Source organism: Lactuca serriola, chromosome 1 (genome assembly GCF_051521515.1).
Source record: "Lactuca serriola cultivar US96UC23 chromosome 1, Lser_US96UC23_V15, whole genome shotgun sequence".
In the NCBI taxonomy this organism is placed as follows: Eukaryota; Viridiplantae; Streptophyta; class Magnoliopsida; order Asterales; family Asteraceae; genus Lactuca; species Lactuca serriola.
In genome coordinates, this window is record NC_136408.1 from 180,711,238 (window position 1) to 180,727,264 (window position 16,027).

The following is a 16,027-nucleotide window of genomic DNA, read 5'->3' on the forward strand; positions in this document are numbered from 1 at the left end:
GATCTTTCACAAGTATATTGATAAAGAAAAAACAATTCAAACACAATACGATTAAGAACACAGTATGGAATCAATATTAAGCTTATTATTCAAATATAGTCACACCTCAGTAGAGCTCGATAAAGAACTTCCACTGTAGAGGCAAGCTAGGATTTACAATACTTTGATAGGAAAGATAATAAAAGCGTTACTTACTAAGGATGCATGCATGCACATTAAATAGTAAAACCCTAGAATAAAAACAATCACAGTTGGACAAGCCCAAACCGGATACCAAAACTGGGCTAGGAACCGAGGACATGACGCAACACTATAAGCCCAATAATCTCCCCCTTTGCGTCAATTGGGGCGAGACCTTCACTTCGATTGATTAGTTGAAGTTCGCTCCACCACTTTGAATAAGCAAGGAATTATAGCAAGAAGAATATGGCGAAAGTGGATATACCATCTTATCATATCAGTGAAGTACTTCTTGTCGCTTTCACTGTTCTGCTTGCATTTGTGAATAATACCTAGAACATACTCCAAGCACGAAGTAGTGAAGAGATGTTTATCCATTAAGGCAAACAGACATGTCTTGCCATCCTGTTTGGTGAACATCACAAAATTTAAGACTGGATCAATCTTTCCCATCTTCATCTTGTTGACGTCACTTGCAGAACCAACTGGTAGAATAGTGGGTTTCTTTCTGAGAACTGAAGCGACCTCTTGATCCATCTTAGCTACCTCCAGAACGTAGCAAACTAACAATCTTTTAAGATGATCAATGATTGGTTCATACTCAACAGGGTTGGAGAGTAGAATTTTGTGCAGGACAATCCAATCATGAGGATTAAGATTGGCAGATCAACAAGAGAGAAAGTATGCTCAGACAAAGACGAACCTCTTGTCACCTTGAACTTGACGTTGATAAATTTTCCTGCTGCTTGAGGCTTAAGGACCTGAACGGTGATGTTTTTCTGAGCGCTCCAAGTGACATATTGTGGATGAGCGAACTCTAAGTAGTAATCGATGAGCTCACGATCAACCTTCGGGTCTGGATGTGGGACTTCTGCAACGGGAATAAGGCAGTGAACACACAAACGCCTTTCGGGTGATAGGCATGTCAAATTGTGAATCCTTTGTGTTTTCACAGTCCAAAGACATTACCAGCTCAAGCCAATGAGTGCTAGGAGAGTCAATGGCTTCTTTGATCAGCTTCTCCAACGTCCAGAAGGGAAAAAGAGTTTTCTTGCTTTCTAGGACATCTTGAGCCTCCTTTAATCTCCTCTCTCTTTCTTCAGCTTCTTTCACTATTTTGGCGTTGAGATCGATTTCCCTTTCCCTTGCCTTTCGCTTCAAGGTATCAGCAATTGTTTCCTCTTCCTCGTCGTTTTCATCCACTATTGGACCCTTGCCTTTACCCTTAGGACTCGAACCTAAAGGATGCTCAGGCTTCTGTAGTTCTCGCTGGGAAGTGAGAGGAGGTTGAGACTTAGGAGGAGGTTGAGATGATGATGTCAGTCCTTCTCCCCCTTTTTTGGAGGTACCACCACCTCGGAAATACCTTGAATGCGACTCAACATCCCAAGGGCAGGATGGAATTTGTCAGCAAGATGGCGTCGAATAGTAATAGTCAGAATAGGGTTATGAGCCTCCAAAATGCCCAAGAGAATGGCGTGAATATTGGAGACACAACTCTTGACAACAGCTCTTTCAGAGAGAAGTTGAGTGACCTCATTGTTGCCTGAGAAAGATGAAGACTTTTGGTCTTGAGTTGAGTTGTCTTGCGAGCAAGTTCATCCATCAGGGAGTTTTCCATAGCGAGTTTGTCCCTTAGTTGGTTTAGTGACTCTCACCTCCTTTTGTGTTTCTGGTTTCTTTCCCTCTTCGCAGGCTTGTCTGCTTTCTCGATAGAGCGAATCATGGCAAGAGTGAGTTCCTTTGGGCCCGAAGAAGGAAGTTTCTTGTATTCTTGAATGACTTTGCTTGCCTTAGTCACATAGGCATACATAGCTGCTGGGATCGATCTAATGAACAAATACTTGGAAGGATCTACGACGATGATCTTCGTGGTGTGAAAGGTTGCGATAGATGAAAGAAGGGAGTCCACCATGATAGGAACGTGAAGATGATCCACCGCCCACTTTGTGATAATAGACAGTTGTTTCCATATGACTGCCCCATAGTCTAGAGTAACCCCATTATACAACCCATAAAGAATAGTCATAAATGACTTGCTTGCTCCATCGAAGCCGGTGCTGCGCTCTGAGAGACCCTTGAAAAGAAGAGTAAAGAGGTTGTTCCATTTTGCAGGAAGGCAAGACTTCTCAAATTTGGTAACGGTGGTTAGGTTTTCTGTGTACCCCATTTGGTAGAACATGGAGAACAGTTGACCAGTAGTAATCGAGTCGGGGTTTACCAGAGTGGGTTCATGAGCAAGACCAATTAGGGCATAGAAGCGATTCTTGGAAATAGAAGTCTTCTCGTTGTCAATATCAAAGTGAATCCTCTCAGCAACCTTGTCATAGTAAGCGGTTGAATAGATGTGAGAGAGGCAGGTCATGGGAACTACTTCCACCTTTGTAAATGCATCAACAAGAGGAGAGTACTTGAGGCATTCGACGATGTACAACATGTAGGGTTCATTGATGAAGGGTGTAAGATCAATGATGAGGTTTTGTTGAGGCTTGATGGTGAGAAGGTTGGAGTGAGCAGATGTATCTTGAACAGAAGATGATTCCGCCATTGATGAAGCTTGAGAAGAAGACGATTAACAGTGAGAGAGAGAGAGAGAGAGCCCTTTTCTTTTTGAGGATCTGTGAGTGATAAAAGAGTAAAGTGGAGCGTGAGAAATTCTTTTATACGTATGAGTAGGAGAGAGAAATATCCGGCTGAAATCTTGGCTTTATGTGAAACCGTGCCTGATGCGATTGAGTGGACAGTTGGCAACCCCGATGATGACGCAGGAGAGAGAAAGGACGTTTCACTTTTACGCGCCTTTCCATAGAAAGTACCTTTTTCAAATCGTCAAAACGATTGGATAATTGCTGACTCATACAATAACTTTATCCAAAACGTCACCCACATAATTTACATGAACCGTCATCACCTTTATCTTTATCGATCACCGTAATGCGTTTAGAAACGAAGCTGGAAAAACTAGGTCAACGTTAATAGAACTAGATTTTTGGAAAACCAAAGATTTTCGTGCATAAAGTGTGAATGATAAAGAAATAAATCAATATTTTTATGGGAATTTGTGATGACTTGTTAAGACATAAAGCGACTGATTCCAGGCACGAATCTCGTCCTTCAAAGTGCTTGTGTGGCTTCCCGTAAAATAACAATCAAGTACTTGTTAAGAAGCATTGAAAGGCATCTTTTTAATTAAAGCTATAAAGGGTGGATTTTGCTTCAATTCATGATTTCGGTTCTCGATATAAGACCGAAACTGAAAGAAGTACTAGTGAGACCAATGTGGCCTGTTAAACAAGTAGGTGGGAAACATATGCAGTGACTTGTTGACAATTGAGAAATCCCCCAAAAAAAGTATAACTGGATCCTTGGGGAAGAAAAGTCTTGGTGATAGACATTTTCAGAAGGATCACTCAAAATAAAAAGAGATTTCATTCATGAGAGCTAGACCATGGTAATGGTGCACCGTCAATTCATTAAAGGTTTTGAACTGTGGGTTTCACTTAGTATGTAGTGACACGAGACTAAGATCATTAACACAGATTTTTATATAACCATAAACCACAGTGGTAAGTGTTGAGAGTCTCAAGGGTTATATTAGTGAGAAGAAGTGTAATGAAGAAAAATAATATAGGTGGTGTAAGAAGCGAATGCACCTCTGCTATAAAAGAAGGACCAAGCAGAAAACTCTAAAACTCAATATGAGAAGAGTAAGGTAGCACACGATTAGAGTGAATGTAACAGCCTAGTTTGGGAAAACATGATTTGTATATATGATGTTATTAAGGCTTCACTCAAAATCCATAGAGGCTTTGGTCAACATGCAGCAGCATGCATCTAGGGACACTTGACTAATTCAAAGAAAACAATTTATACATGCTTGAGGTTGACCATGGAGAGTAGCATTTATACAAAGAAAAGCATTGGAAAAATAAAAGGAAACATGTTTTTGTATTTTGTGGAAAATTTTTGATAAAACAAAAAGGAAAAATATTTTTGGTTTTTATGAAAATAATAAAAAATAAAAAGAAAATCATAAAAATGAGTATGTAAAAGAGTGTACAAAAGAATACAATCAAAATCCCTTTTTATGAAAAAATAAACGAATGAGTTCAGAAGGATCGAACCCGAAATACACCGAGCGTTCGGTTCATTTCGGTTCTCGGTTGAACCGAGCCCGAAATAGACCGAGCGTTTGGTTTATTACGGTTTGCTCTATTTCGCTTCTTACCTTTAATGAATCGAAGGCGATTTTGGTACTCATTCTGCTTCCATCATTCCTAGGCCTTGTAAGATCTTGTTGCAACTTGCTTCAGGTAAAGTCTTAGTGAATATATCTGCCAGTTGATCAGTGGTCTTAACAAAGTGAATCTCCACGTTGCCATCTTCCACATGATCTTTGATGAAGTGATACTGCAGTGCTATGTGCTTTGTCTTCGAGTGTTGCACTAGGTTATGACAAATCCTAATTGCACTTTCAGAGTCGCAATATAGTGGGATTTTCTTCATGTTCAGCCCATAGTCTCTAAGCTGACTCTGTATCCAAACAACCTAAGATGTGCATGAGGCGGCTGCTATGTATTCAGCTTCAGCCATAGAGAGAGAAACATACATTTGTTTCATTGATTGCCAGCTAACCAATTTACCATCAAGAAATTGGCAACCTCCAGTAGTGCTTTTACGATCCAATACACAAGCACCTAAGTCAGCATCTGACAACGCTTGGAAAAAGAAACCTGAGTTTGCTGGATACCATAGACTGAGAGAGGATGTTCACTTCAGATAGCGAAAGATGTTTTTCATGGCTAGCATGTGACGTTCGCGTGGGTTAGCTTGGAATCGGGCACAATAGCAAACTAAGAACATGGTGTCGGGTCTGCTGGCTGTGAGATACAACTGTGACCCAATCATTTGACGATAAATCGTCATGTCAGCAGCTAGCTTCTCCAAAGATGGTGTAAGCTTAGTGCCAAAATCCATAGGAACTTTCACGTTGGAGTCTCCCATCATGCCAAACTTGGCAAGCAATGTCTTTGTATATGCCTCCTAATTGATAAAAATGCCTTCGAGTCCCTGTCTAATATTTAAGCCAAGGAAAAAGTTAATTGGACCCATTCAGCTCATCTCAAATTTAGTTTCCATCAACTTCCTGAATTCAACTGTTAATCTGGGATTCGTGGAGCCGAAGATGATTTCATCAACGTAAATTTGGACTATAATAAGGTGGTTACCCTCTCTCTTACAAAAGAAGGTTGGGTCAACTGAACCTTGTTTTTATTTTGACATTTTTATGAATCGAGTGAGAGTTTCATACCATGCTCTGGGAGCCTGCTTCAGTCCATATACTGCTTTGTCTGGGATGTAGTAGTGATCTGGATGCTTCTCATTCACGAAGCCTGGCGGTTGCTCAATGTACACAGTTTCTTCAAGTTCTCCGTTAAGAAAGGCACACTTTACGTCCATTTTATAGACTTCAAAGTTTTTGTGTGCAACATAAGCAAGAAAGATTCGAACCGAATCTCATCTTGCAACTGGAGCGAAGGTCTCTTCATAATCTATACCTTCCTCTTGGCAGTATCCTTTTACAACCAACCGGGTCTTGTTACGAATTACATTCCCCTCCTTATCCATCTTATTTCTGAATACCCATTTGAGACCGACAACCGAAGCATCCTTTGGAGTTGGAATTAGATGCCATACTTTGTTTCTTTCGAACTCGTTCAGCTCGTCTTGCATGGCTTGAACCTAATCAGAATGGTAAAGAGTCGAATTAACAGTCTTCGGTTCAACTTTAGAGAGAAAGGAGTTGAACATGCAAATTTCTACTTAAGAGAATAGTGCAGCTTGTTTCGCTTTGATCTGTGATCAAGTAAATACATGTTCTGAAGATTCCCCAATGATTTGACTTTGAGGATGGTATTTGGTCCATTTGATGAGAGGTGGGTAATTTGGATCACAAGAGGGATCTAGTTCTACATTGAAATGAAGAACCTTGATTATTTGGTAGAGACGAACCCTCCCCCTGGACAGAAGGATGGTCACCAGAAGATTTGCTTGAGTCAGGCCTTTCGTTTGCCTTTGGTTGATCAGCAACCATCTTCTGTGCAGCATCGTCAATAATTTGCTTCAGACTATCGACTTTGTTATCTTCCGCCATGGATTCAGAATCGATAGTTTTTTCAGGTTCATCGAAGAGAAGCATATATTGCTCGAAAAAGTTTGAGATAGGTACTATAACTTGACTGGACTTTGGAAAGATTTCCTGCATTGCACCTTCAGTTGTCTTCAACTTCTTGACATAGCTATCATCAAAAGTGACATAGTATGTCTCTTCAATCTTCTTGGAGCGCTTATTCAGAACTCTATATGCCTTTGAGTGCAAAGAATAGCCCAAAAATATTCCTTCATCACCCTTAGCATCAAACTTGTTTCGATTCTCCTTTGAATTGAAGACGAAGCATCTTGAACCGAACACGTGAAAGAACTTCACATTAGGCTTGCGGTTGTTCAAGATCTCATAAGGAGTGATAGAGAATCACTTGTTTATATATGATCTGTTCTGAGTGTAACATGTAGCGGCAATAGCATCAGCCCAGAAATATAAAGGCAAGGAAGCGAAGCTTAGCATAGTTCGAGCTGCTTCGCACAGAGATCGGTTTCGCCTTTCGATGATTCCATTCTGATGTGGAGTATATGGAGCAGAGAAATTGTGAGTCGTTCCTGTTGGATTAATGTCTAAGTCCATAACTATAATTGGTAAGACTTGACCAGACCCGACATGGTCCATTTGGGTTGCATGGCATCATGCATTTGGATAGACTAAAATGAGAGAAATAACACTTAAGGTTGGTTAATATATTATAAGCTCTAATATATTACTAAGATTATTTAATTAGTAATGCTCAAGAATTAATCTAGGATTAATTATGTGATCAAAAGAAGACTAATTAAATATATGGGTTGATTGTTTAAATCATCCATACTTGTATAGTGGGCTAACGCTTCATGGATTGTCAAGTTGGGCTAAAACCCATAAGATGCTCCATGGTATATTTGAACCCATGGATCCAAGGAAATGGAAAGCCATGAGAATTAGGGTTCACCCTAATTGTCACTAACTATATAAGCATCTTATTGTTGACAAAATCGGCAAGAGAGAATATGTGAAAGGGCTAGTCGATTTTTATGAAGTGTGGATTCCTCTCTAATCTATTCCAAGTGTATTTGGTGTTGTGTGAACCATTTGAGGTGTCACACTTGGGGCACTAGGCACTCAAGCTTCATGAAGACATTCTACATCAAAGAGGTATGTAATTCGAACTTGATATATTCATATGAATCAATGTTAGTATTGTAACAACCCGAAGTTGTTCATCGCCGAAAACCCATTCTACCCGTATAACTCGTCGGAGATCGAAATGTCCCGATATCGTTTTTGGGCTTAGTTAACTAAAATTATATGTTTATTATCATTCAATGAGGCTCCAAATCATTTAGGAACTCATGAATTTAGCCCAAAAAATTTATTTAATAAGTTTTAGAAATATCCTCGTCGGGTGACGGAAACTCAATCGGGTGTGACCTATAGCTTCGTTTAAGGCCGGTATCGGGTAGAATTCCTCCGTGTCCAAGTTTTAGGAACTATATAAACGTGTTTAACCTATCATTTGAAGCTTTTTCCTTCTCTCTCTACTCTCTCTCTAACCTCTCTCCTAAATCCAAAGATTAAGGGTCCAAAACTCAATTTTAAGGCCTTAAATCCTTAAGGTACCTTCCTAGCCTTAATCGATAGCATATTTGGCTTCCAAATTTGACATTTAATCATGAAATGGGACTACATATGTGAGTTTACGGCCCAGGAGGCTTCCTAGGCCGTAAACACCATTTTGAAGGGTTTTAAGCCCTTAAACTCCTTCCTAAACTCATTTGGACTTTAGATATGGCTAAGGGACTTCAAGATATGGACTTAGAACATTTAAAACTTTGATTTTGAGTCATTTGAAGGAGTTTACAGCCAAGGCATAAGCTTGGGCCGTAAACTCATGTATATGGAGTTTTTCATGCCCTTAAACCCTTCCAAATCACTAGTATGGGTTAGTTATGAATTATAGAACCTTGGTTTTAGCATTTGGACACTTGAAACATGATTTATGGGGGACTTATGTGAGTTTACGTCCAAGGCATGTGCTTGGGCCGTAAACTCCTCAAAACTTGGCATAAATCCAATTCTAAGGTGTTAGAAAGCCATCCAACACCACCAAAAGCCTTGGAATAAATCAAGGGACCAACCAAAAATAGTTTGAGGGCTTTAAACACATTAATTGAGGGATTTCTATGAGTTTACGGCCAAGACTTGTTCATAGGCCGTAAACTCCTTGATTCTTGGTGTTAGAATGCAAACTAAACACCCCTAAGGCCCTTAGATGAATTTTAGAAGTCCTTCCATGCAAGTTTTAGACCTTGAAACACCTTGTAGCACTCTATAGAAGAGTTTACGGCCATGAGGGGGTCTCATGGGCCGTAAACTCCATAAACCCCTCAAATGTCCCATACAAACTCATGTTAGGCCTTGGAATAATTCTATTAATCACATGTGATTTGTTTTGGAACCATTTAACACCATTTTCATGAGAAAATAGGAGTTTACGGCCAGGAAGCCATGCTAGGCCGTAAACTCCCATAAAAGGGTCTATTTGATGCTTTGAAATCATTCCAAGTCCTTAAACCAAGTCTAGAAATTATCCCCTAAGTGTTTGAAGTCATCTAGCACCATAAACCACCCCCACCATGAGTTTACGGCCGTAAACTCATGGGGAATGGGTGTTTTAGACCAAAAACTCTTCTATTAGTTTAATCATGGGGAGTAAACTCAAGTCCCAAGTCCCTAGTGTCATTTCACGTCCTTAAACGCCACCCAGGTCCCTCTAAACACTTGTATCGGAGTGTTTTCGCGACTTGAAGCAAGTGTCCCTAACATATAAATAAACTAAGTCCTAATTAGATACAAACGTGTATCTTTACATTATAATTAGGAACCTCGTGTATTTACAAGCCCCAGATCAACTCTTAGCATCCAAATCGTCACATTTTTCGTCCGGTGAGTTCGTACCCCTACGCCTTTTTCACTGTTTTTAACTGTTTTCAGGGGGGAATACAAGCAAACCATAACTGTTTTCAAATCATAACATTTATGTGTTTCAAATAATATCTGGCAAACTTATAAACTCTTTTACTCCTTATGTATTATGTTGAGCATAAGGAATGATTTATCGATTACAACTAAATGGATTTTAGTTGAGAAAATAATCAAACTAATCAAATTATTATGGGAATAATTTGGGGTTCTATATTTCTCTTTATATCATGTACTGATATCTGTATTAAGTTATTAGATAAATTATGTCTGATTCAGTTTATCTCCGTATCATTCGAATGTTTTGCCAGATAGTTTCATTATATATATATATATATATATATATATATATATATATATATATATATATATATCTATTTTCACTGTATCATGTCTTAAAATCTTTGTATGTCTATTATCGTATGAGAATCCTGTGAATAGTTTAATACTAGCTTGTGAGATAGTCACTACCCTTTATGGATGATCAAGTAAATCCTCTCCGGAAGTGTAACCAGAGTCTCCTGGAGGGAGAGCGAGGAATTTGTGAATAGATCTATTCGGGACTGACAATCCCACACCTTAACTGCTAGCTACAGTTAGACGGGCACGCCTGGGGTGACAAATTCTGTATATCATTCGACGTCTGACTAACGTCAAGGAGGTCTCGTTGTCATATCAGCATGGTTACCCAACTCACAATACGTATTAATATAAACTTATTCACAGCTAAGATTTGTTTAGAATCTAAATCTTGTTCGGGATGATAATCCCATGGTCTTGTATCTATATTTCGTTCGGGATGGTAATCCCATGGTTTTATATCTATATCTCGTTCGGGATGGTAATCCCATGGTTTTATGTCTATATCTCGTTCGGGATGATAATCCCATGATCTTGTGTCTATATCTCGTTCGGGATGGTAATCCCATGGTTTTGAAACTAAATCTTATACGGGATGATAATCCCATGATTTTATCAATCTATCATATATCTAGTTTCGGGATAGTGATCCCATGGTTTATCAAGCTATCTTATATCTATTTTCGGGATAGTGATCCCATGGTCTTTATCGAATTATCTTATAACTGGTTCGGGATGTTAGTCCCAAGGTTTTCAAAATACTTTCTATCTACAGTTCATCAAAATTATAGTTTTGTATATTAAACTATACTATGTGTTATTCAATCAATCTTGCATTTAGGAAAATATGGGATTTTCCTAGGGTTAACTTATAACTTGTAACAGAACTATAACGAAAGATAACTAAACTACTTTATAAAAGAAAATATGGGATTTTCTTGGATATCAAATCTTTTCAGAAAACTAAAGGAAACCGATACATTTTCACAAAACAAAAACCGCTTATGAACTCACCAGCTTTATGCTGATTTTGAAATTGCTTGTATTCTCAAGTCCAAGTTAGACATGTACCCGACGATATCTTTTGGTGAAGACGGAGTGCTCCGAAGACTCGTCTCTTTTGTTCATATGATATATGTATAACTTTTGTACAATTTACTTTTGAACTAAATGTAAACTTTCATATATATGTAATGTAATGGTTGTTTACTGTGATTACTATGTACATTGGATTTGATACTCAACGTGGAGTCAACCCCGGGACCGTTTCCGCCTTTGGTTTTCGGGGTGTGACAAGTATGCTAGTTAGGATGAATACCTTGGAAAGTTCATATTTGCATGTATAATAGAGAAAACATATATCCAAGGTATTTAGGGTTGCATGTACACTTAGGAGTTTTACAATGCTCAAAACCTAACAGTGGTATAAGAGCCTAGGCTTGTTTTCAATTATACTTGATGCAAATTGCTGAAAAAATCGATTTTCTATCTTTCTGGGCACTGGACTCGGCGAGTCGATGAAGAAAATCATCCTACTCGTCAAGTAGGTTGATAAACTCAACGAGTAGGAGCCCTAGACAACATATTTTCGAGTTTATTTTTTTCTTGGCTAGAAATGGACTAGAAACATTACCCTAAGCTGTTTTTGGACTTATAAACTTGTTTTTGATGTGGTAATGTTCATGCTAGTCCAATTTCAAAGATAATTGTCAATAGATTCATGTTTTGTGTTAGTTTAAAAGTTATGCTAATTACATGAAAAAGATTGGTGTGAATTATCTTTGTTCATATGAGTTGCATAGATTAATAGATAAGTTAATTGATTATGTGTTTTCAATCCATTTTAATCTAAGAGATGATTCTAAAATGTGTTTGTGTAGCTTGTCCTCAAGTTACATGAAAGGTCACATTCAAGTTTCTTAAAACTCATAAAAGATGGCAAAGGTTACAAAATGAAGAGTCTTGTTCTCATTAAATGGTTTTATGATTCCATAACTTGCCCTGAAGTTATGGAGGTTCAAGAGTCACTTCATTAAGTAATAAAATGTGTAACCTTAATTAATTCCATAAGTTACAAAATAAAGAAAAGTTACATTCTTTTATTAGTTTAAAGTCTTCCATAACTTGTCCTCACGTAATGGAACTTGAAGAGTCTTTTAATTATAACTACTTTAAACACATAAGTTAAGGAATTAATTAGTTTTCAATAGTTTCAAAACATGCTCTGAAGTTTTGGAATTTGAAAAGTTTTCTCTTATGAATACTTTAATTCCAAGTTAAGCCCTTAGAATTATACAGGTTAAAATCAGCCCTTATACTTTATAATATTATAAGTTAATAATATATATATATATATATATATATATATATATATATATATATATATATAAGAGCAAGTCAGTCTTACCATTAGTAGGCCTCATTCACGAAGCCGGTCTATAAGGGGGTATAAGGTTACTGCCTATAAAATGACAGTTTAATGGGTGTCTACTCTCACCCACCGCTTCCTTGACTGGTGGAGGGTCGTTAGCGAAACAGGTAGGACAAGGACTATAACTCTCCCTTCATTAAAAGTATTAATGATAAATACTAAGCAACTAAACTCTTATAAATTCCCAATCTTAGTTACTTAGGAAAATGTGAATAAGGTGCTAACCCATGAAATTACACTTTGCACTTTGTTTATGTCGGTTAGTGGAGCGTGTGTGGTAAACCGGCACACTAACTCGTATTTAACAAGGTAGGCAAAGGGTAACTTAATGTTTATCATAGTATCGGTGGAGCGCATGTGGTTAACCACCACATCGATTGAGGGGTAAATATTAAGGGTACCAAGTATATTTGCATGGTTATTCACACCGTGTTTTGTGATCCTCGGCATCCCAATCACAAAACCTGAAGGGCACACTCAAGATTGAAACATGCCATTGAAAAGTTCAGTGAATCTCAAAAGAATCTAGGAGTTTCAAAACCAATTAAAACCTAAGAATACATTTCGTTTATCTTGGTGAAAATTGGTGAATCGTCATTCGCCTACCTTCAAATATTTTATAGCTTGGATTACGGCATCCGTCTTCCAAGTTATAAAAGTATTGTGTTGCGTCCTAGCCTTAATATTTCATATTAGGTGTTATATTAGAGAATTTAAATCAACTATCTTGAATATCTCCCAAAAGATGTATGGTTTAGACATTTATGATCTTCCCAAATCTCTTGAAACAAGCTTTCCTAAATGAAGATGATGTCCCTTGGAAATCATACTTCTTTCACCTCCTCCAATTATTCTACCTAACCCACAAGTTCAAGGTCACTCAAGCCCTATTGGCAAGGTAAGGTCTAGGTGTCATCGCATCTTGGAGATGAAGTCACATATTGACAAGCCAGGAGAGTTGGGTGTCAGAGTCTTGAGAAAGTTGATGGTTTAATCACTTTCTAAGTCACATAGTGAGTTCCTTTGGGACTCTTATGAAACAGACTATGACAGGACGCTTAATGATCTTATCTATATGCTAAGAAAAACTTCCTAAAACTTTATGGACATTGACAATGATGACATTGGAGATCCAGAAAAAGCATTCTCTTCCCAATGGAAAGGGATCGGCCATAGTCAACTCGGTTGACCAAATGGTAAAGAGAAAAAGAAAAGTCTGTGATAGTCTCGTGTACCATTACCAAAGGGTCCATATGTTTATATTGCAAAAGGAAGGGGCATTAGTTGCGAAGCTGCCAATTTTACCTAAGGATGTTAAAGTGAATACGTTTGACCCTACTTCAGGTAAAGTCCACTATCTAACTCTGCTAAGTTTCTATTATGAGATTCTTGATACATGATGTGACTGGGTAACATGTCGATGTTTTAAGAATCAAAGAAAAGTGAAGAAACTTAAACGAAGTATATGTTGATTCTGATCGTGAAGATGGATCTCGATCGCATGGTTCTGTGATCAGAATTTTGAGCTATTGCTTAGGAGTTATGATATATTGCTTAGGAATAGATAACAACAAAGTTTTCATGTGCTTTTGCACTGTAAGGATAGTTTTTCCACAAAGATTTTAAAATAAAAGGAAAAATTTTGATTTTTTTTATTTTAAAAGATCCTTACAATGGCATTTGTGAAAATTTTTTGTTACTTATAAGATTCCATTAATAGCAAGAGTGGAAATATGAATTTGATTCTTTCATTTGTGGTAGTGTCTTAATTTACCAAAAAAGGAATGCTTCTCATCACCCAAGTTTTCAGTTGGATAGAAACATGGAATCATACAAGTTGTACCGTATGATGAATGAGAACTTTCAACTTTGGAAAATTAAGACTAGTTCTTTGTGCACATGTATATGTGAGTCAAGTGAAGGACTAAGGGATAGAGTACACATTCTTGTGCGCTGGTCAAGTCCACCACAAAAGTTCGATAAGACTAATCGTCATTATTTACTAAATTCTAGTAAATATGGTTATACTTACAGGCCTAAGTATAATTATTAAGCATTGAAAAGATTTTAATGTATGGCAGAACGAATGAGAAGAATCAAATTAGGCAGAAGAATAAAAGTTTCTCAAATCTAAAAAAGATGGGAGAGTACTTTAGTATCAGGTTTTATGATCATCTTAATGATTAAGAGACCTTATCTCAATTCATCCTCTATTCGCATTCTAATAGTTAAGAAGAGGATTTATGAATTGTTGAAATGGTTAAATTAAGAAGATGATTCATACCTCGTTCCAAAACAATTCTTAGAGTGATACTCCAAGATTGTAACTTGAGTGACATATCTTAAAAGAAGGTTTATTAACACTAGTCAAATGTAAGAGTAAAAGGTTTCCTACTCTTGTACATTTGAAATTAGTAAGTTGTGATGTTTTGGATAAAACAGAGACCAACTTAGGCTAATTGTGTGAAGTGCTTGTCTTGATAAAGAATTTGCACTATCTCTTGGATGTTTCACAAGGGAGTCTTATATGTCAAGAGGACAGTGGGAGTCTTGAAGGTCTTGAAAGTCTCAAGAACTAATCAAGAATAAAACCTGAAGTTCTTCACTAGCATACTACTTGAGGTTTATAACCTATCGTGTTGACATATTATGTGCCCATTCCAATTAAAGTTGGTTTTTCATATGTGTTCTTAGAGTTCTCAATTGGTTGCATAAAAACTTGGAAGCAATGGCAGGCCCTTGAGCTGCCAGGTGGCAAGAATTTAATATTGCACAAGTTCGATCCATATGAATTTGGATTTGTCACTAAACTTGCCAGTTGATTATGGTTTTTGACAAATTCATATGGGTAGGAACTCATACACTAGAAAAATCTAAGTGTCATAAGGTTTCTCTTCAATTCATGAAAATGATGGTAAGGAAACACTTTCACTAAGTAGATGTTAAGTAGATAGCAATTGTGATATTTGCATTCACAAAGTCGTTAGTGGAGCATGTGTGGTTAACCGGCACACTAACATGGACTTGTAAGAAGTGGCAAAAATGTCTAAAAAATATGATTACGACATCCCTCTTCATAATTGTTTAGACACACAAGTATGCTATCTAAGGGAAGGTGTATGATTTTGATAAAGTCTTATCGAAGCATTGTGTATCAGAAATCTGAACTTTGGTAAGAAAGTCAATAAAGTATTGTTTTGTTAGAAGTTCAGCTGATTTCTGAGTCGATGTCAAAGCTAGTGGGAGCCTAAGTGTTATGCTAATAATCATCATCTTAGTGGGAGCATGATAACTATGATAAAGGTTGCAAGTTAGCAATGTTAATTATAGAAAACAAAAGTTTCAATTTGTGAAGTCGCAAGGGTTGAAAAGTTGTTTTGCTATAATTAAGGGAGAGGAAATTATACTTCATTTCAAATCTAACAGCTTTGATAGTGAGATTTTAATCAATATTAGTCAAGTATATATATGAATGTTATGTTGGAATGGTTCAGCATAAGTAAATTCTATATATGGGTCCATTATTTGCGTTCTATAATTCGATTATGATTACGACATCCTTTTTCATAATCTGAAATTATGAGAACTTGGCATATAGAAATATTGTAGCTAAAGGATTGGTCTATGTAACACCCCAAAACCAAGAACGGCGGAAACGTTCTGGGGTGGAGGACGTCATGTCAACTATCACAACAATGTAAAGTAGTAAACAAGAAACAACATCATCCATTGCATTAATAGTATAATTTAGATTACAAGTGTGTTCTTTCATATAATAAACAACCTAATGAATGTTCAAAATAAAAGACGAGTCTCAGCTGCTCCGTCTTCACAAAAACTGGTCGTCGTACCTGTCTATTTGTGACCTGAGAAAACAAGTTATTTTGAAAGCGAGTATCAGCCGAAAAGCTGGCGAATTCATAAGT